Source organism: Anas acuta, chromosome 3 (assembly GCF_963932015.1).
Source record: "Anas acuta chromosome 3, bAnaAcu1.1, whole genome shotgun sequence".
Lineage (NCBI taxonomy): Eukaryota > Metazoa > Chordata > Aves > Anseriformes > Anatidae > Anas > Anas acuta.
The window spans coordinates 113301894-113324765 of record NC_088981.1 but is presented as its reverse complement, the minus strand read 5'-3'; positions in this window follow the sequence as shown (position 1 = coordinate 113324765).

Sequence of the window (22872 nt, the reverse complement as noted above, 5' to 3'; positions counted from 1 at the left end):
AGGTGCAGGAGGGCTGTGGCAAGCTGGCTGCTCATATAGTACACCAAACCAGCCTCCTTGAAAGGAACTTGCCTCCTAAAGTGTAGTCCACATGCAAGCATCCTCCATCACATACATCAGCGGTGCCACATCACGTTATCCCCTGATGCATCATGCTGGAGCCACGAGAATTGTGGATTTGGATGAGGCAGCAGCATGCTGAGCCAAGTACTGTGCTGGGGATCCAGGAAAAGGAGAGAAAAGAGATGTCACCTCCATACAACACGGCCCACCTGCACCACGTCCTGTTTCCCCACTTCCAGCAGCACCGTGTCACCCCTCAGGAGACCCCTCTGAGGTCTGTGGGGTGACAGCACTTCTCCCCCCACATTCCTTTCTGGGGTTAGGCAGGGCCAGCACTTGCAAGTGTAAACTAGTCACAAGAAATTTATCTTGCCAACTTCCCTTTCATAACAGGAAGTATACCCAGCAAATAATAATTGTAGGAAATGTACAACTGACCCAGGCAAAGGTAGAAAGTTTGCTCTGGATCAACGTTGTGTGCAGATGGGAACAGGGAGAAAAGACAGCAGTGAAAGCCTGTGAATCTTCTACACTGATTTATTTTCTTTTTTTAACTGGGAAACACTGTTTTGTCACAAAAGGAAGTCCTGTGGAGATATGTCTGACTTCACAAAACTATGCATGAACACCCACAGGGTTATGGGCGCTGGAAGCCAGCTGGATTTCTCTCTGCCTAAGCCCTGTTCACCTACAGTGGTGGCTCTGCCCTACAGAGTCCTCCCACATTGAGAGTCCTAGGGGATCTCAGACCAGGCGTCTTAAGCCCCCGTGATCTATATCCACCAGGGATCTGGCATCCAAAGGATCCTCAGCAAGTAAAAATAACTAATTCTGAGCTCAGTGGAAGGCTCACAACACCTGTGAAAACCCTTAGCCCAGGGCAATTTGTTTCCAATAATCAAGTTCTGTAAAAATCAGAACATTAGCTGGTTTGGCTGGCAGCTAGCTGAGGTGGGAGAAACCACCAATAAGCATGGCCAGCCCTCTGTTTCAATCCCGGTATCATTTATCAGATAATTAACATGATGTATTTTGCTTATTTCAAAACTTTTTTTCCTATATTTCCTTCTCTCAGAAACCCATTTAGAGATTTGCCTTTGAAGTCCCAGAGGAGGATGTAATTTTTATAGTACGTCATGACTTTCAGCTGGAGGGAAAAAACAGCTTTCAGCTACCTCTAGTCTCAGCTAGTTTAAACCTCCATTCTCCAGACCCTCAGAAAGATTGGATACTCCAAAAATTGGACAGAGGAAGAGCATTAGCCCTCCTGTAAGGATCAACCTGCTCAGTGATCTGGGGCTTAGGGAGGAAGAGTTCCAGAGGAGGGGGCTCCACCACAGCACACTGTCCTGCCAGTCCATAGGTCCCCTTCTCCATCCAGCTTGTAAACTAAGGGATTATTCTGGTGCTGATGAAACCACATTGGTATAAAACTGGTGTGAGAGGACCAGCAAGTTGAGCATTTACTGTCCTTTCTGTTCAGCTGAAACCAGTGAAGAGCTCAAAGCCATGCCCAATCTCAGCTGAGCATACTGAACGCTTCACCTAACCTAAGATCGGGTATTATTTTCATGTACACAGTCCACTGTTGATATTTCTTCTCCATTTTTGTTCTAGGCAAGAAGAAAGAGCCCCATCTGTGCTGCAGTAATAAAAGGTCCAAGTGTGCTGGTTAATAAACAGACAAATCTATTACATCCATAATGGCACTTTCAGGATGTGTTAACCTGATAGTTTGGTATTACCTTGTCCCAAGTTCTCCTTTTTCTCTTGGAAGGCTTTTGGGATCTGCAGCAAGAATTTCTCTCCATATCTGTCCCACAGGTGGTATTTCTGTAGTGAGCCACAATCCCACAGCATTTTCAGTCATTTCTAGAGGAGAGATCTGAATGTCCAGTGGGAGAAAACAAGTTGAGAAAAATCACAAAATGTACCTTCAGCCCAAGAGATTCAGCTTGGCCGGGAACAGCCTGAAAAGCTCAGCCATGTCCTCATACATCGATAATGTCTGGACATGGTTCAGGCCAAGCTCCTTAGGAAGGAACTCTCAGAAACCTGCAAATGTGAACAGGGATCTACCCGAATAAGTAACAAACAGGTAAAGGTACCTATAAACTTCAGCAACGCCTGGTCAGGGCTTTCAGCATTTTCAGCAAGGGTATGGATAATGGACAGGAAACTTGGCACCTGAAAGGCAATTAAGTACTTACATCCTTGTGGGTGATAAGTTTTGGCTAGGAATTTGCATACTTTGAAAAGCAGGAGACTTTCCAGCAAAAACTTCTTGTTCGACCCAGCACTTCACACCCAGAATCCGCTCTGCTGCAGATTTGGCATTTGAATCTATCCTTTTGGCTTCTGACATCGAGTTGAATGTTTTCCTTGTTTTGCCTCAGAAATACCAGTGGTATGCAGTCTCAGCACATCCAGGAAATGTTAATAAAAAGTGCCACTATGTTCTTCTCACCCAAACCTTTTCAGGTTCAGTTCACTGTTACTCAGCAACACCTACATCATTTATGCTTGGGTGGCAGAGATGCCAGGCTTAGCCTAAAGGATCAGACCAGTATAACTGCATACCACAGAGGTGTTTTTGGTGTTGGCGAAAAAGAGAAAGCCCAGGGTCCAACAAAAGCCAGACTGTGGTTTCGCACTGGGGAGCTCTGCTGCAGATTTGGCATTTAAATCTATCCATTTGGCTTCTGACATCGAGTTGAATGTTTTCCTTGTTATTTTATTTATTTATTGATTGATTGATTGCTTAGATATGTCCTTCTCTGTTAGTTCTTCCTGTTCCTCCACCCCAAAATTTCCCAAAATATTTTACCTAAGTGCCACTCTGTTCTTGTGCATTTCACTCTTGCCTCTGTTGGATCTGAGCCCCAAGGTGAGTAGTTGTTGTTGTATGAGACAGCAAGCCCAGACTTGAACCGAGGGCAGAGTATTATGGTAGGAGCTGATGACCGTAAGTGTTGCCTCTTCCTGTTGGTTGTAGTTGTATCTGAGTTGTAGTTGTATCTGAGTTCTGCAATACAACTGCATCTCTACACACCTAAATACTCCCAGTAGTCACTCCCTACATATTCAGATGTCAAGGGGCAGGTGTCATGGCCCTGAGAGCACCAACAGGCTCCGCGATCTCTTTCTTCCCTTCCTTGGATTTTCTTTGTCTCTGTCCAAGGTCATCTCTGCAGTAGTGCAGCTGTGTTACCTGGAATCAGAGTGCTGGGAAAACAGCTGAGGTGCGAGAATGAGCTGGAGATGTCTCATTGGAGATACCCTGGCATGGTGTGTCTCCTTTCCCTCTGGGTTAAACACTTGGTGAGCTGTAAGCCAAGTCCTGCTTCCCCCAATCAGGTGCCTTTCCACTGGCTTTCCTGGGAAGCTCAATCCTTGGGAACATGCTATTGCATGTAGAACAGAAGCTGTGACAGAGGCTTCCATGCCAAAGGAAAGCACTTGAACTTTCAGGGTAGAATATTCTCCAGAATTTGGGATATCCAGCAGGTGGTTCCAATTTTCAAGAGAATTTGGTTTCTTATGGCCCCATGTACCTTGGTCAAAAGCAGAACCACAGATCAGGCACAAAGTAAAGTCAACCAACAAGACTGTGGTAGTGTGAGCTCCTGTCGGATGGTGGACAAGAGGGGTGGTGGTGCTTATCAGCATCTCCCCAGTAAGCAACTAGGCTGTGCCAGATTCCTTCTACTCTACCAAGAAAAGGAACTACGCACTTCCTCAGTGCCGATACCAGATAGGGGTTCCCCATTTCACAGGGCTATGAGCAAATAAGGAAACCTCTTTTAGGAGATGGGAATTCCAGTCATAGCTCAAAGACACATAGCAAACATCACGTGTAGGTAGTTCCAGTAAACCATGTCTCTCCTTCCAGTAACATTAGCAAAAGCTTGCTTAAATCCTCCTCCACAAGAGCCAGGGTGCCTTTCCCCATTGCTCTGGCTCCTTGGTCAGCACCGTGTCTCACACCTAGGACACTAGCCTGGGCTTCTTTCTCTGGAGTCCTTAGGGTGCAAAAACATTTGAGATCCTTCAGAAACCTCCCACCTGCTTAGCACTGGACTGTTAAAAGATCAAGTTCCCATGGAAATAATGCATTTTTCCCCCTCTTTTATACCCAGCAACTTCTACTGCTATATCACCAAGTCCAAACATGTTCCCTACAATACTCTCCATAACAACACTCAAGCCACCACGCCTACCCTAGACTCTACTGTGGTCCTTCTGTATCCTAATTATGCCTCTGCTCCCAACTTTCTCTTGTATTTCCAACAGTCCACACTGCCCCTGAATTCATTTCTTTACTCTCCCTCCCTTCCTAATACCATCAGCCAACTCATGTATCTGTTGCCCAACTCAAATTTGCTTGTTGGCCTGACAAAAGGCTTTACCATATAGTTGGCCAAACCTTAAGTACCTGGTGTTTGACTATCTGGACATCTTTTCCAGCTGAATAAAACACACCTGTCCTTATGGATGGCCTGTGGGTCTTCTCTGCTCAGCCTCTGACATTTGGGAAATGTGTAGGTATTTATTACTGTTGAGAAGATGAGAAATGGCAACTTTTCTGTCCTTCAGAGAAACTGTGTGATCAGTTTAAAAGGTATTAGGGAATGAATTAGCAAATGCTGCAACACAAAAATGTCATATGTCTAAAAACAACAACAACAACAACAACAATCCTCAAATTAGTTTTCTTCTCCCAACAAATGGTGTAGTCTCTTCTGGGTAACTTTGAAAGTGCCACAGATATCTGGTCAGGAGACCTTTGAGGCAACATTGTCTTCTTTTCAGCAACAGTAGGAAGAGTGTTCCTTGCCCCAGAGCCACACAATTTAGAAAAAAAAAAAAAAAAGTTTGATTTAATAAAAAATAGGTCTTGGTACTAGACCATTGGGTCAGAGGAAGCAGATGATGGTGAAGACATCTCATTTGTGTCTGTAAAGGAGGAAAAAGATCTAATTCACACAGAAAGTGTTTTGCACAGGGAACTGTGCCGAATGTAAAGGTTTCTCTGTATGGAGGTTTTCTGTTTTGAATAGTCATTTTCAATGCAAACGAGGAAATGGCTTGCTGAATGAGTGCCCTCTGCATGCTGGAATTAATTTGTGTTTGCCTTTCTTTGGGCTCAGTTACCTCTAGTCATCCGTGTGATGACTCTGTGGTTCCCATGGAGGGATCTGGTCTTTGCTGTCTCATGGCCACGTGGGTTTTGCAGTGAGCTGATTGACATTTAGGGTACAAGGGTGACTGGGAAGCAGCTGTGCAAGCAGAATGCCCTTTGACAGTAAGGTGCACGATGCATAGGCATGTTCAGGAAGGGTCAAAAGGTCTCTTTTCACTGGAAGAGATATGCAAATCCATGAACTAAATTTAGTTGTAACCTACCAAAGTGTACTTCTGTACTTCGGTACGTGTTAAACATGCATCAGCACTGCATGTACAACCCAAAGTCTTTCAGCTTGGAGCCTCTTATGAATGGCAGGTTTCCATTCCCTTCCTCTTCTCCTCTGTAAGACATTCAGCATGGGAAATAACTCAGAGGACCTGCTCCAACTGCCCTGCCTTAGGGTCATATGGGACATTGTCCTGTTTTTGGCTGGGATAGAGTGAGTTTTCTCCATAGTAGCTGTATAGTGCTATGTTTTGGATTAGTGATGAAAATAGTGTTGGTAACACACTGATGATTTAGTTGTCTCAGAGCAGTGCTTGCACACAGCCAAGGACCTTTCAGCTCCTCATGCTTCCCTGCCTGCAAGGAGCTGGGGCTACACCAGGAGCTGGGAGGGGACACAGCCAGCACAGCTGGCCCAGGCTGCCCAGATATCCCACACCTTGGGGCATAATGCTCAACAATAAAAGCTGGGGGAAGGAAGGCAAAAGGGGGATGTTTGGCAGTATGGAGTTTGTCTTTCCAAGTAACCATACTGAGCCTTGCTTTCCTGGAAATGGCCTGACGATGGGAAATAGTGATTAAATTCCTGGTTTTGCTTTGCTTGCACACGTGGCTTTTGCTTTACCTAGTGAATGCCTTTATCTCAGCCCATCAGTTCCTGCACTGTTACCTTTCTGGTTCTCTCCGCCATCCCACCTGGGGAAAGTGAGCGAGCAGCTGTGTGGGGCTCACCTGCCTGCTGGGCTAAACCACACCAGACATCTGCTGTCAGAGCAAGGTTTCTAAACCCGTGTCTTCCTAGACAAGTTTATTATCATAACACCTACATACGTAAGACTTCCTCCCTCTTGTAAATAAATCAAGCACTAGATAAATAGCATAGTAAGTGAAAGGGACATGGAAACATAAGAAAAGGCAGTAGGCACATAGTCTCTCTCTCCACTATTGTGCCTGTGATGGGAATGAGACGGGGAGAAAAGGTCTTTCCCTACACCCTCACTTCACCCCAGGAGAACACCATTTGTTTGATCGTAACCTAACATATCAACTGCCCAACTGTGTTGGACTTTGTGCTAAACTTAAAAAGAAAAGTCTTGGTCCTGGAAGCTCTTCCAGCTGGGTCCTTCCTGTGCATACAGTCAAAAGTCTGTGCACCACAAGCTCTTTTACTCTTCATGAGCTCCTGTTCAGGCTCTGCCTAAATCCTGCAGGTCTTGCTTGCTTCCAGATCTTGGAAATATCTTTCTTCCACCCCCACCTGGGTCCTAGCTGATGGCACCACATTCATGACAACATTATTCCACCTCCTTCTTCTTGCACATGGTGTTCGCTCTTGCACATAACACATCTAGCCTAAGCGTTGTCCTACCGTGCCCTTACTTTTGTCTTTGTCCTTTTCCATCTGTTTACCTTCAGCTACTACTTGTCCTGCTTTTCAGAGCAGAAGATCCAGGTCTGTACATCATCCCTGTGAAGGCATTTTTCTGCCTGCAGGGCTTCCTGGTAATATGATACAATTGCTTCTATTAACAACATTTATTTGCTGATAATTGCAATAAAAATTGAGCATTCCACAGCACACTGCATTGCATGGAGTCCTCGAGTCCCATGGTGTGCAGGATATGGCTTTGCAGAGCTTTGCACACCCTCAACCCTCAGGTGACCATTTCTGTTTGAAACTGTACCATTAAAAGACATTTCCTTCATTGTCCATTGTTGGGGAAAGGATGGGAAAATAGGCGATTTTCTGGAACCGTCCGTTTCAAACAGGGTCCTGCTAACCCAAAGGAAGTTGCCTGAGGTTTCAGAAAGACATGGGAAGGTTGTGCTTTGTGGATAGGGACTCAAAATTCCCTGAAGGAATTACAGTGTGCTTTCTGCTGGGGGAAATCCAACAATCTCACGAACACAAAGGCTCCCAGTTCCAGGCGTTTTCCACTTCCTCGATTGGTTTTCACAAGTGCTCAATGAGTTCTCCATCATCCTGCAGAAGTTCCTTATTTGGCCCGTGTCTCTGCGCTGGGATTTCCTATCACCGATGAAGGCCCTTGTTTGCCTATTGTCAATACTGCTTTTAGCGCATGAGGCTTTATATAACCCTAGTCAAAACATGGTGTTAAAGCCACAGCCCTAATTTAATAGTTAAAGAGCTCCGGCAAGGCCAAAGGCTCAAAGAGTAAATCCTGCTTTAACTATGCCAAAGAGCTGAGCCCAGTAATGAAGACAAACGAAGCACCTTACGCAGAAAGACAGCCTGCTGTGATGCACACATGTCAAATATTAGTGAATCCCATGGCAGTTTGCACGGGTGGTTGATTGCTGGGATTATCCTAAATGTAGGCCTTTGCTTTTCAATTAAATCTGTCCAGCCTCATTTTCCCACATTTGCTCTTTCTGTGCTTTTCTGTAGGAGATTAAATCGCCGTTTAGCATTTTGTGCCTTCTCAGCACGAGGATTGCATTCCACGTTACTGTGCTTGTCATTCTCCTGTGATGAAGCATCTCAGGCAAGTGTGGTTAATTAGCCTAAAGACAAACTCAGGTCATTTAAACCTCAAAGAAACCCACAGGGCTGAGCAATGGCAGCACACATCAGAGGTGCTCCAAACACCCGAATTAATTGTTCCATCCCTGCGATGAGTTCCTGGTGCTTTGGAAGAAAAGCAATCTTCAGGGGTCTTATTCATCCAGATAAATAGTTTCTGCTGACCACTGGCTGTGGGGGGAGTCAGACCAGAGTACGTCAGTCCTTTTGGTATGAAACCCTGCCACCTTCAGCACACTCTCAGCTCTAAATATATTTCTCTAGTCCGATGTATAATAAGACATTTCATTACTTCCTTCCTTTGCAGCAGATTAGAGCAAAGTGATTCGGGATTTGCTGTCCCCGGCATGGGCAAAGGTTAAATATTTGCTCTCTGCCAGAATTGCCAGCACAACTGAAATAGCCCTTTGCTGTCCCCGTGCACGTTAGGGCACTGCAGCTTATTTCACGATCATGGTACCCCCTGGGGACAGGACAGGTACATGGGATACCTGCTGTGTCATCGTAGGGAGCCATGGCAGCTCATGGTTTATGGTGTTTAGAGCTGCCTGTGAGATGCCCCAGCCAACTTCAGGGCTCCACAGAGCTCGGTGCTGTACCAACTAATTAAACTTTGCCATGCAATGGAAGAGCACAGGAGATAGGAAAAAAAGATAGGATTCCCATGAGGTCCTGCAAGACTTCCCTAGCCTCTAAAGCAAATTATCCAAACCCAGGTGGAGCTTGCATTTATGCACATAGAGAGGCTGCTGTTAAATATAAGGAAATATGGAACACACTTGTTAATGGAAAGCACTTAAAGATTGGGTGCACAGCCCGGGCTCCCTCTCCATGTCTTTTTCTCCCTTTCTATGCAAAAAAGTGATGTCACTGAGCACATGAGCGAAGTGCATTTGGCAGTGAAATGCCCTATTGTTCGTGCTTGCTCTTATAGTCACAAATAAGCAATCCAGATGAAGACAACAAAATGCAAAAATAAATTCTTGTTGTGTGCTGAAAGAAGGGTGCTGGTAGCTGTAGAGACTGGAGTCCTATGTTCAATTTTCCGTCTTGAGATGTCCTCAGAAGGGGAGGTCCGGATTCACCCCTCTCAGTCCCTGAACACAAGTGAGAAGTGCAGCAGTCCTCAGCTGCTTCTGCAGTCAGGGGGGAGAAGTTGATGCCTCCAGAAAGCAGTAAGGATGGGTGGCATGCGCCCCAAGCCACCCGATGGGTTGACTTGGGGCTCTGGTGCTGTGGCATGTTATATTCCAAGAATATCAGAGATGGTGCAAAGCTGGGAGAGCCAAAAGCAAAGCAGCCCTCACAGAATCCTTCATTTCATCAGCATATCCTCTGCGACAGGTCTGAGCCCTGAAGCTCCATCCCAAACCTTCCTGGGGAGCACTCCTTTGGTTAGGGCATGAAAATAGCCCCCAAAAGCCAGCTTGACACCAGCTTCATGGGGCAAGGCTCTCTTATGCCAATTTTCAGGGCATCTTAGCACCTTGTAGGCAAGAAAGGCGCCTTAGCTGAAAGCCTAAAAGCACCTACAGGGCTTAGGCTCCAGATCATTGCGTATAGCAATAACTGAGGCTCCTAGAACAGTCTCCCCTATAAGAAAAGACAATTTCTTTCACTTCCAAGCCCCTACTGGCTCCCAAAATGTTTTCCCCATCTTGACATTACACTCTCCTGTGAGTACCCCCACCCCAGTGTCCCTTCCATACACTTTCCCCCCTGCGTCAGGAAATAACTTAGAAAATATTTCCCAGGTTCCTTCCTGGCCAGAGGTCATCTCCGTGCTTGGGGCCGGCAGGAACCGCTATGTTCCCTGACACAACAAACGGAGAAGGAAGATCTGCCCTGCCCATTTAGTGCTTTTGGGCTTCTGTTTTTCAGCCGCAACTCCACCCCATGCTGGTGGAGAAGGGATCGGATCCCACCGATCGCAGGAAAGGGAGGTTGTGGTGCTTGTGGCTCACCAAGAATTTACCACAGGCTGATTTGCTGCAGAAAGAAAAATAAAAGAACAAAGAAAAAAAGATACAAAACCAACCCTCCAGCCTGATAAGCAACAGCACACACACGAGGTGTGTTTTGAGCTCTGGGGAAAACAAAGGGCAGAGACTGGGGCGGGAGCTGACACTTGGATGGGAAGCTTCCTGCCCAGCAGAAGAGGACAAGTGTGGAAAGGACTCGGATAGGACCAGCACTCCTCGTCCTGCAGGTAGGGGTGATGTGCGTGTGGCACAGCACCGGGTCTCCCTGTGTGCTTCAGCAGTGTGGGGCTGGTGACGGTGGCTTGGAGGGATGCTCAGGGCCAGATTCTTTGCATGCCCGGTAAACCTGCTGCAGGTGTCTGCCGGGGGAGCTGCGGTCAGAGCACATCTTGTTTCGTGGTGATCGGATGATAGGCACCTGTAGGATGCTTTTGGCTTCACCGTGTAAGAATTAAATCATTCAACATTCAGATAAAGTTCTACTGTCAGTTAGCCTGGGTAGAGAAATTGTGACTGTGACTAATCTAAACTAAACTCGGGGTAAAGAGGGATGTGCATGGCAATACTGTGCTACTTTGGTCTGCATTTGTTCTAAGGCATGCTACATGCTGCCAGGAAAAAACAAACAAAACAAAACAAAAAAAAAGAAACCAACAACAATAACAACAAAAATGACTGAAATAACAGATTTTTTTGGAGTTCTTTTTATGCTTGCTGTGTCTGGGATTTGCAATGCAGATGGGATTTGCAATGCACGGTACTTTTGTCAGCTGTATGAAACGGTGCATTTGTTTTTTTTAGTGCAACCTTCGATCTCATATTAGATGATGCTTGCTGACAGGGAGGAGGGATTTGGGGCACCCAGGGCTACAGACCAAGACACTGCCATGTGCTGTGAATCTTGCATTTATCTTGTTCCTATTCTTTCCTGCCTGTGTTTTAAGCTGCTAAAACTAAGCCCAATTTTGTGGTGTCATGCTGGGGTGCTGAAGTGCTGTTCCCAGTGCTCAGAGCCAGGGAGGACTTTCTGCTCCTTTCACCCTCATCAATGTGTTATAACCCCAAAAGTCCTCTTCCATCCAAATCCCTCTGGTGCAGCAGCACCTACCAGTTTTTTAAGTGATTGGGATTCAGTGAAAAGACAGATGTGATGTGACCTTCTGCAACCTTGTCTCCCTCTCCCCATCAGTGGAAAAGCGATGCTCACCTATGTGCTTAAAAAGCTTTCAGACCTGGGGGGAGAAAGGTATGGTTTGAATGCTGTAACTCTTGCTTCCAGTGACAGTTTTATGGGAAGCAATAAGATTGTGTCAGGCAAGGGAATAGCAAGGGAAAGGATGCTGGGAATCTGACAGCCTGAGGCTCCATTTCTGCTTGATCACTTGCTGCTCTATTTCTCAACCCACAGATGCTACTTGCATCCAGAAAATTCCTCATCTACTTCTGTCACTCTACCTGTTTTGCAATGTCTGGCAAAATTGTGGAGCAAAATCTTATGCAAAGACATTTAGGGACAAATCTCTAGCATCTGGGTAGCAATGATACTTGACTGAATTCAGTAATGGCTCAGCCAGCCTAGCAGGAACCTGGTGTGAGCATTTGGCATTATTTGACTTCCCTAGAACTTCTTCTCTGAGTTTACCTCCGGTGATCCAGGTTTAAAAAACAAACAAACAGAGAACATGCGTAGGCTCTAGGAAGATATCTTTGTCCTAATCTCCTTGATTATTTTTATTTTTTTAACACCTCTTAGACAGGCTTAATAAAGCACTTTTCCAAGTCTGAATTGGAGACGTGGGAAATTCCTCAAACTAGGCAGAGCTTCCTCTCATTGTTAAAACACAAAAGGCCAGCGCAGCCTTTACTAGATTTCCTTTTTTTAACCCATTCACCCTATCAAGAAAGCCATTGCCATGCATGGCAGTGGTTCCTGGTCAGCCAGAAGGAATGAGGGATCACAGTAAGAAAGTATGGATGTGAATTGCATCATCTGTGAGGGCATCATTAGCTTTGGGGCTATATGAATGACAACTGAAGTGATTTGCTGCTGAAATAAATCTCCATCCTGTTTGAGAATCACGGCTTTTTAAGGCAGAATGGGATCACTTTACAGCAAAACCAACCTCCTTTCAGAAGAAAACCACCTGCAGTTTTGCATGAAGCAGTCTCTTAGGACGGTCACCTCAAAGAGGGGTCCAATTGCCATTCATGAGCTGATCCACAGTAACCACAGGGTTATGTAGAGTTTATTTCTCAAATGGTCTTGCACATTGCTCTGTCTGCCTATGGGCAGCTACCACCCATCAGCTAATCTGATCCAGCACCTGCTGTGTGTGGGATCGGACCAGCTTGACCCCCTTATCTGTGCTCAGCAGCATCCTGCCCGGGGGCTGAGCCAGTGCTGGGTGAAGGCAGAAGCTGGAGGGCTGGGATGAGAAAAGTAGGGAGCACAGGGCCACAGTGGGCTGGAGATGTTGCATTAGGAATGTAGGTGAGATGGAAGACACAAGGTGTACAGAGTCTGGCTGGGAAGGAGTTAACTTTCCTTATTCATCACCTTAAGGTGCTGCAGTTTGGATGTGTTGCTAAAACATGTGTTGATAGCACACCGGTGTTTCTGTGTTGTTATTATGAGCACAGCAGCAGCGTGGAGCACTGTTATTGCTCAACAGTGCTGCACAGTATCGAGACTTTTCTCAGCTGCATGCGTGGAGGGGACAGAGCTGGGAAAGCTTCCCCAAATTGGCAACAGGGCTGTTTCATACTATATAATGACATATTAAGTGATAAAAAACAGAGGTGGTGGTGAGCAGAGGGCAGCAGGCAGGGTTATATTGCAAAGTGGCCATTGCATGGAGCCTGACCGGGCTCCATCAGTCTGCTTGGGGGAAGTGGTGAGTGATTGCCTTTACATCACTTACTGGTCTGTCTTTATCTTGACCAATGAATTTTCTAACTTTTTCATCTTTCTATTCTCTCCCCCATCCCATTAGCACATGGGGAACAAGTGAGCTGCAGGCCAGGGTCAGCCCCCACAGCAGTATATCTAGCCCACCTTTCAGAGACCTTCTAATGGACCACTTCTGAATAAGCAAGAAGGCTTTTACCAGCCCGGAACAACCCATTTGCTCCTCTGTGTGATCTCAGTCAGCTGACTTACACAAAGTCACGTTCATTTTAGGAAGAACTCAAAGGTCACCTGAAATTGACTGCTTCTGGCATTGAAATCCTTCCTCCTGGCCTCATTTGCCTTCTAGATATTTCCACAGCTTACACTCTATCAAGCTGATAGACCTGGGTTATTTTGATTATGGTTATTACTACCCCAGCTTCTCCCTAAATGAAGCAGGGAGAGCTCAGACCGTGCTAGTTTGGCACAAGGACAGCAAGGGTCTGTGTTGTTGGCTGCTGTCAGCCCAGGCTCTGCTTAACCCCACGTCAGCAGGAGAGAACATGCTACTCACAGGCTGGGTTGGAAGATGCCTGTGAGTAGCAGAGCTGTATGGATTCCCCATTTAAATCTTATTGCGAAACATTAATTTCCAAATGACTTCCCCAAAAACATAATAGGGCTGTGATCTAGTATGCAATTTACTGTTCTCAGAAATTCTTCAAAAAAGGCAGAGCTTCCCTTCATTGTTCATGCACAGAGGAAAAGCTGTACTAGAGTTCCTGCTTCAGCTCACTCTTGTGACCACAAACTTGGCCTTTGACAACCGTCAGGTCGAGTGTGTAAAAACCATCTTCATTCCAAAGCCACCCCTACGTGCCTTGTGACAGGCTCTTCACAGCATGGCCCTGATCCCCAAATGGCTTTGCTCTTCCTTCTGGAGGGAGAAATTTTTGCATGGGGTCTTGGTTTCCTGACCCAGTTGCTGAAATCCTGGATAAGCCTGTGCATGCCTCAAGTCTGTCCAGCTGTAAAACAAGCCTGAGGACACTTCCTTCCGTTCACTGTCTGTCTTGTTTCAAGCCCACAGTTTAAAAAGTCCAGTTGCTCTTTGTAACCACAGGTCTTTAGCTAAGGACACTCAAGATGTTTTGTGCTACTAACAAAAATCTGTCCCAAAAGCTTCCTGCTCTCTTCCTGAATGTCTCATTTCCAGGGAACCTTGCAACAGTGGCTTCAGCACTGTTTCAGCACTGCATTACCAGACTTGGTGTAGACCTAATCCGTCTGACAGCAGTCAATGGAGGGTTCCTCTGTCCCTAATGTAAATGCAGATGCTTTTGAGGGTGCTTTGACTTAGATTGCCTGTATGGTCAGTGAAGAGAAACACAGGTGCCTCTGTAGATTTGCCATAGGATATGGCAAAGGACCAGCCTCTTCCCACTGAGGGCAGAGGAGCTGAAGAATATTCCTAATCCCAAAACATCCCTATTTTGTCTTAGAACATGCTAGAATTTAGGAGAAATGTGCAACAGCAACAGTGCAGCATGGGAGACTGGAGTTGTTCCCTGATCGTGTTAGGACACAGCTCACCTCCAGATGCCTGAACTCTCCCTTTCCCTCCAAAGCAAGGCAAGGTAGACGGTGCTGCTGTCTGGGAAGAGCCCCTGGTCCATGTTGTCCTTTGAATCATTCCTGTGAGTTTTGGGACAGAAAGCTGGTTGGCATTGGCTGTGCCAGGGAACAGGGTAACTATCGAACTAGAAAAACCTGACAGAAAAAGACCTCGGGAGGCCATCTACTCCAGCCCTATATTTCATAGCAGGTATTTGTTTAAGCTCTCCCAAGACATCTCCAGGGCCTGAGAAATGCCACTCATCATGATTCTATGTTGATGACATTAGGCCTTGTTCTCACACCTAATGCCAGTGATGAAGATCATTGAAACACAGAATAACAGAATGGTTTGGCTTGGAGGGGACCTTAAAGCCCATCCTGTTCCAGACCCATGCCATGGCAGGGACACCTCCCACCAGCCCAGGCTGCCCCCAGCCCCATCCAGCCTGGCCTCAGGCACTGCCAGGGATGGTGCACCCACAGCTTCTCGGGGCAGCCTGCAACAGGGTCTCGCTGCCCTTTGAGTGAAGAATTTCTTCCATATATCTAATCTAAACCTCCCCTCTTTCAGTTTAAAGCTGTTACCCTTTGTCCTACCACTACAACCCCTGTCAGAGTCCCTCTCCTGCTTTTCTGTAGGCCCACTTAGGTGTAGGCACGGGAAGGCTGCTGTGAGGTCTCCCTGGAGCCTTCTCTTCTCCAGGCTGAACAACACCAACCCCCTCAGCCTGTCTTCATAGCAGAGGTGCTCTGGCCTCTGATCAAGATGAAAGAGCTTGGATAATTCTGAAAACATCATGGATATGTGTAGCCTTCACAGAATTTAAACAGCAGCACTATTTAGTATTTCTGAGTTATCCTGCTCTCTGAAAGACAGACCAGTACAAAAATAATAAGGCTGGAACTGAGATTAGTCAAACAAAATTTAATTAATTTTCTTCTGAGGGTTGATCATTAGAGAAGGGAGATACGGACAGCAGAGACCTGGCTTCCCTCATCTGGGAGATTTTCCTCCATTTACGTGATTTTGTGCCTAACACGTGGATGCTACTTTGTGCTTGTACATTTGTACAGTTGCTAGGTGTGACGGGCCAGGCCTTACGCAGGAAATGCCTGCTGTCCAGAGCAGGGCTGTATAAACTCCAAATGGCTGACACCTGCACAGCTTGCAGCAGCTTCCTACACAGCAGGCTGCGCTTGCAGCAATAACAGGAAAAAAAAATCAAGAGGTTAATAAAACGAAACTAGCAGGAAGCATGCAGTCATCAGACTTTCTAGTACTTCAGTGCTTTAGTACTTCTATAGAAATAACCTGTGGCTGGCCTGACTCGGGGACCTAATCCAAGACTCATTGACGGCCATCAAAATTCCACTTTGACGGATGTAGTTAGGCCTCAGTCTTTACTCTGTAAATACAGGAGTACATGGATACTCCCACCTTCCCTGTACCCACACACAGCTGAGCTCCAAATCTATTGCTTCATTAAAGCTGGCTGTGAGGTAGGCCTGCCACTGATAACTGCAGATGCTCCGAAAAGGATGAGGAGGTGAAGGGAAAGTTAATGGCCACATCTCTTCTCCCATAGCAGCCATCAGCAGTGAGCTACTGCCTCCAGACAGGCGCCTTTCAGAACATCCAGCATACAGCTACGTGCAAAGAGCTACAACACAGACTTGCGTTGTTTCACATTTTCTTTTTGTTGTTTTTATTTTTACTTTGTTTCTCCTATAATGCTCCAACAAGGAGCAGGAGCCTTTAGATGGAGCTGGACAAAGCCTCCTGAGCAGAGGGGAGAAAGAAATGCCAGGAATAGGTCAAGAATTGGGCAGGGCTTTCTTTTCCCAGGAAGGTGATGATTGAAATGCTTTTTCCACTTTGGTTGCAGCTACTGCTATTTTCAGCTCTGAATATCAAAGCTCGTGGAGCATTCATCTCTTCACTGGTGACTGCCATGACATCTGTTTGTGCATAACTAACTCACCAAAAATAAAAATTGCCAACACCTGAAACCTGTACCTCCGTTCAAGCCCCTCACATCCTTTAGCATAACCAGCTACCTCGATCCCCCGCACCATGCTAGGCACAAAACTAGAATGTCACAGATAAAATATCTCAGCCTGTTTGAGTCCTTATCACTGAGCTGTTCGATGTGGAGTCCTTGATTAATTTGTGTTTATTTCAGTTTTGTTTTCATTCAGATGTGTTATCTAAGGTTAGCGCAACTTCCCCCACCCCCCTTTTCCCTTTTAGCCAACTCTCCCATGAAATATTGTTGTGACTGGGTGTGTGTTTCTTAAAGTCATTGTGTGCTTTATGTCTGAAACAAACATCGTCTGATCATCCAACTTATTACGCACTCCCCAAAGGTCAAATTTTAGGCATAAAATAGAAAGTTTGTGTCATGGCTGAGGACGAACAAACAGGACAGGCACTAAAAACAAGGTTTTTAGCCCCAGAGATCAAGTCTGGGAAAAAATATGAATCTCAGTGGCTATTTAAAAAGGGTAAAATTCAGGGCAACTATGCAGCTAGATTATCTTATGCCACCCCCATATCTGCTCTCTTCACACCTTCTCATCATTAGCATCTCCTGCTTCCTCTCTCCATGTGTCCTTCATCTCCACGGATCTCCTGGCATCATAAGCCTTTCATAAGAAATGCCTGAAGGGAGAAAGAGCTATTTAAGCCACAGGAAAATGATGGTGCAGGGAAACGGAGTTTAATTCAGTTGAAAAAAATTATAACACAAATGGAAAAGTGAAAAGCAGAGCAAGTGGCAAGGAGGTGGGATGACTGCTGTGCTACAATGACATAGGAATCTTCAGCCTAGACAGCTTTTGGGGAATATAAAAGCAATATGTGCTGCTATGAGGCCATTGAGAACTTGTGTCACCCAGCTTGATAACTAAGAACCAAACCTGACCCTAAAAGGTGTGCTTGTGTGCTCACCTCTGCTTCTGCTGGGACTGCCACCAACTCCCCCCAAGAGGGACCACATTCCCAGACACAAAATACAGAAATGTTTCAACCATCAGGAATAAAATACCACTATCTTGGATGGCTGGATCAGGATGGATAATTCTATTCTAACACAGAAATGCTTGCATCAGCTTATACTTCTCTGCTTTCATAACCCCTTGCCAAAGAAGCCACTCCAAAATCAGTGTTTTTTCATTCCTCCCCATCAGTTATTTATTTATACACATTTTCTAGCTCCCCCCAAGCCTTCTCTTCTCCAGGCTGAACAGTCACAGCTCTCTCATCATCCTCTGGTATGACAGGTGCTCCAGCACCTTAATCATCTTCGTATGACCATGTCTCTCATGTACTGGAGAGCCCAAAACCGGACAGCATGCTTTAGATACACACAGAACTGGGAAATCTCAATGCTAACTCTGTTATCAAATGGGAAAGGAGACGTGGCTGGTAAGGCTGAGAGAAGCTACCAAAAGTGCCTGCCTGTTAGAGAGAAAAAGGTGGACATCTGAGAGTGGGACAAAAGGTGGAATAAGCAGGGACTTACTGAATGAATTGAGGAGACCTGAGCTCAGGACCCTAAGCAATGAGCCATGGGGCTGTGTGTCTACAGAAGCTGCCTAGCCACCAGACATGAACCACTGAACCCGGCTGCAAGGGTCCATAAAAAACACTGAACCCTACTGCGAGGGTCCATAAAAACCACTGAACCCTACTGCAAGGTCCATAAAAACCACTGAACCCTGCTGCAAGAGTCCATGCCAAGGATACGCTGCTCCTGCCTCAGGCACTACCCAGGTGCCTCTGAATCATGCACACCATAGAAGCCATGAGCAATGTGGGCACCATCTCCCTGCCAAAGATGGAGCCATCTGCTCTGGAGAAAAGTTAGTCTTCAGCAAGCCTTCCCTATCCAAACACCGTGAAATGGCTGCAAGTGCCAGTGAGGTTTGTTACCTAGCCTCATGATAGAGGAAGGCCAAAGACCACCATTAGTGGGGCAACGTCCCAGGCAGGTCAGCTATCCAGCACCCATGACGGGGCTAATGTCTTGTCAAATGTGAGAGTGTCTCACCTTCTTCCTTCCCTGAGCTAATATTTAGCCAAAAATTATTGCAGTTAATGCTTATTCACATCAGAATACCCTCATTGATCCAGCAGATTGCTGTTCTGCCCTGATGAGCAGTAAGTCCAACTGTTAAACTTTCCAAGAGGGCAAGGAAGAGGCTGGTTGGTACTCTTCGGTCTGTATGGAAGTGCTCATGAAAAGCTCTGTCTGCTGTTCTCAGAGCATTAGGACTGCCTGAAGGATGTGGTACTTCAGCCATTCAACTGGGCAGTTTTCTGTGCTGTCATCTGTCTGGCTGAATGGGTCCTATTCCAGCTGCTGTGCCTTGCAAACTGGAGTCTTGGGACGTTTTCTTCTTCTTGCAGGAAGTCCTGCTTGGTCACGGTACAATTTGAGCCTGTTCTGCTGAATGCTAGGAACAAATTAATTTTCATTTTCCATTTAGACTGAGTATGTATAAGGGTCATCAGTAATTCATAGGAAGGCTTACGGAGGAACAGAGGAATTTAAAGTTGTAGGCCAAGAAGGAAAAGTGTTTTCTTTGTGAACAAGGATAGCAAATGTGACATAATGTAGACAAGGGAATGAATAAGAGCTCTTCTCTGGAAATACCTTATCGTGTAGGAAAAAAAAACCTTGATAAGGATGTAGATGTCGTTCAGCACCTCTGTGCTTGAACTGGGGGGAATATTGTGTTGGAGTGATCCAGAAGGGAATTTCTGAATGTGCCTAAGGTGGAAGTAGCAGAGTCCAAACACTGCTCTGAGAACCCAGATCAGGAAGAGCATGTCTCCCCTGAATCTCTTTCAACATAAAATTAGTGCCAACTTAAACTTCATTCATTACACAGAAATTAAAGCATTGCAGAAAAACAAAAAGAAAGGTTATTAGAAGGTAAATAAGCCATCTACCTTATGCCCCATCCCACAGACTGAGTTGGAGGCAGAATAAAGGGCTCTCTCCCATGTCAGCAATTCTTCACCTGTTCATTAAAATCTCCACTGAAGGGAAATTTGCAGCTTCCCTGGGTAGCCCAATGCAGTGCTTTGAACCTTTCAGCTACACATTCTCCATAGCCACCAACATATTTGTCTTTGCTTCAGACTGTGATTTCATGTCACCCTTCACCTAGCCAACACCGTGAACATTCATGTAAATCCCTTACGAAGTGACATACTGTTATTGTGTCCTCAGCTGAATCTTCTCTAAACCAAACAACCTTCTACCTGTCCTCATAGGTCATGTTCCACTTGTATCTTAGCATTCACGTGGATCTCCTTTGGATGCTCTCCAATACAGCAACATCCAGGCACAGCACTACAGCCAAGGCATCAACAGCACCAAGTAGTTGCAATCTTGTTACCTTCTAGATCTTAAAGTAAGAATACTCATTAATAAACCTCAGAATGAGGCTACCCTTATTTTCTATAACATCACACTCAGTAGATTTAAGTAGCAATATGCTAGGACCCCCCTCCAGATCCCTTTCTGCAATAATGAGGTGGGAAAAAAACATATAAAGTTACATGAGAGAAATAAGAAATGAAGTCCCAGGCATTTCTAGATGCCCAAAACCTTTTGTCTCAAAGTAATCTGTCCATTAATTTCTTTATGACTAGGATTCACTCTGTCTCTTCATTTGTAAAACACATTTTTAACCATGAAAAATTCAGATTCAAGAACAATAAGAATGGCAACTACTGTGAGAACCTGCAGGGTTGCATTCAGCTTCTGAGAGGCTTTGCTGTCCTTTTGTGAGTTCAGGATCCAAGTGGCAATGGGATTTGATTACACAAATTGCTGAGATGCTGGTTAGACTCTAGAGATGAGACTTACTGAAGTGCCAATAGCCATGACAGGAACAGAATAAAGTTGGGTGAGTCAAGAGGGCTGTGTCTTGTTAAATTCATTTCTAGGTTGTTTCCACAGTTACTTTTGCTTTGAACTATCTCTCAAGTACCTATGTGGGAACATTACCCTGGTCTATTTTGTTCACATCAGATGAAATGTATTCATCTGCTGTTGTAACAGCACATTCCCAGTAAATTACAGCATCAGCTTAGCTCTGCCTTGTTTTGGATTAGTGCTCCTCCTTCAGAACAGATATCCTCTAACTCACCCTTTGCTTGATTTTCTGAAAGTGCAGCCTCAGATACTTAAAGTACAAGTGCTCCAGGGCTGAAACATCAAAACTTTTAACCCCAGGAAGTTAACAGTTCCTGGCAACATGACATTATATGACGAATGAGTACAGGAAAGAAAAAATAATAAAAAAGAAAAAGCAAGATGATTAGGGCATCCCTTTGTGCTCACATACCATGTTGATTATGTAGCTAATGTTCTGACATTGTGCAGCTTTCACACTCTCCTACAAATCTTGCAAACCAAGATTTCTCATACTTTTTAAGCTGCAATTTGATGAAATACTATTTTAAGCAGAAACCCTATCTTCAGGAATCATTTCTCCTTGCTGACTGCCACCCATTCCGACGACACAAGGTGCTGTTGGTTAAAATTGTTTGAAAGCCACCGAAGGAAAACAAACAAACAAAACAAACAAAAAATCTCATGCTGAACCGCTTCCCAGGGCAGAAGGGACAAGGTCCCCATCTCACTCTCCTGGCCCCTTGTGCCCTCCTCTCTTCCTTCCTTTCCTCTCCCCTGCCTGGGAGCTTCTCCTCGCCTTACTTGAGCCTTGGCACTCACTGTGCCCTTCTCTGAGCTGATTAAACTCGCTCAGATGAAAGCAAGGTAGATGCTTTGTTTCTGGTTTGCATTTCTGCAGGGCCAGGGAGTTAAATCAGCTCAGACAAAGGCCTGGAAAGAGCGAGCACATGGTCAGCAGTAAAACCCGTCTGAAGAGGCAGAGGTGGTTGCACTTAGCACTGTAGATGCAGCCTCTGTTTTCTGTTTGTTCAGATTCCTGAACCAGTTTGGGTGGGGATTAAACTGGATCAGTGCCACTTCTCAGAGGGAATTTGCAGCCACATACCATGACAACCTCAGAATCTTCCATAAATACAAAGGCTGTATGGCAAACTTTACTAAACCCATTTTGCTTCTTGGTACCACCAAGGGCAACCCAACCTATCCCTCCTGTTCCCCTGCAAGAGCCAATTTCAGTTAGCAACTTGACCCTATTGAAGCCGTTGGACCAGCTCTCATGCCACAACCCCTTAATTTGGGAATATAGAAGTGGGAAAGAGATGGCACCTCAACAGGCACCTTGCTGACTTGTTTTGCTTGCATTTACCTTATGTGTTGTGGCAATGTGAGGCCTTTATGTCTTGACTTAATTGCCTTCCTTGGAGACTTATGCACTTTTGGGATGCCCAAATAAATCCTGCCTGGCCTTCAGATGCTGCATGGTGACCCTGGAGATCCTGGGCCATGTCTGCCTCCTCCATGTGGCTATTGTTCCTCCTGGGTTTCTTACGAGAAGTCAAGACCTCCACAGGGAACATTTCCAGCGTTGCGGGGAACAGGAAATTTTTCCAAGGACTTAGCTGCTGAATAAACCACTGGCTCAGAAAGTCCCCCACAACACAAGGTTGGACTGATGTCCCCTCTTTGTGCAGGGAGTTCCTGGATCTAGATTGTCTTCAAGGTAGAAACATAGATAACACTGCAGAGCTTCCCCTGGTTTCTGGGAATTTCCTACTTCTTCCCCACCATTCACAGTAGTGGTAATCATGCAGCTTCTCAGTGCACATCCCTAGTGCCCACCAGGTCCAGCCCGACACAGGGAGCATGCTGCCAGCTCAGGCAGGAAAAACACTTGAGTTTTGTTCTAGGTTGTTCAAAACAAAGTCCACAAGCATTTTGCCATAGCTGCAAAGCATGATTTTACCATTTTCAGTCCTCAATACCCTTTTTCTTCTTAGAACAAAGCAGGTTAGTAGCAGCCCTGGAACAAGTTAGTCCACTTGACAAAGTAATCTGCAGATAAGATGTTGACAGACTGAGATCAGTGCAGGGGGAAATAATGCATGCTACCTTTTGAATGGTATCAGGAAATTTCTCCTCTTGAAATGCCTTGTGGTTTTTCATCAGCGGAACCTCTGGTCAGCCTCACACTTGAAAATCAAGCCCAGGCTCTGGAGGCAACATGCTTTCTGGGTGGCAGTTAGAAGTTCGGGTAATTATACTTGTTCCTGTGTCTCAGTTTCGCTTTGAGGGAGGTCAGAATATCTGGGCTGTAGCAGAAAGCTGAGGATGTTTAAGATGGATCTAATTAGAAGACCACTTTGAATCACCTATAAAGGTAAACCCTTCTGTATCGCTGTCTCATCTCTATTTTCTAAGATATTTGGGAT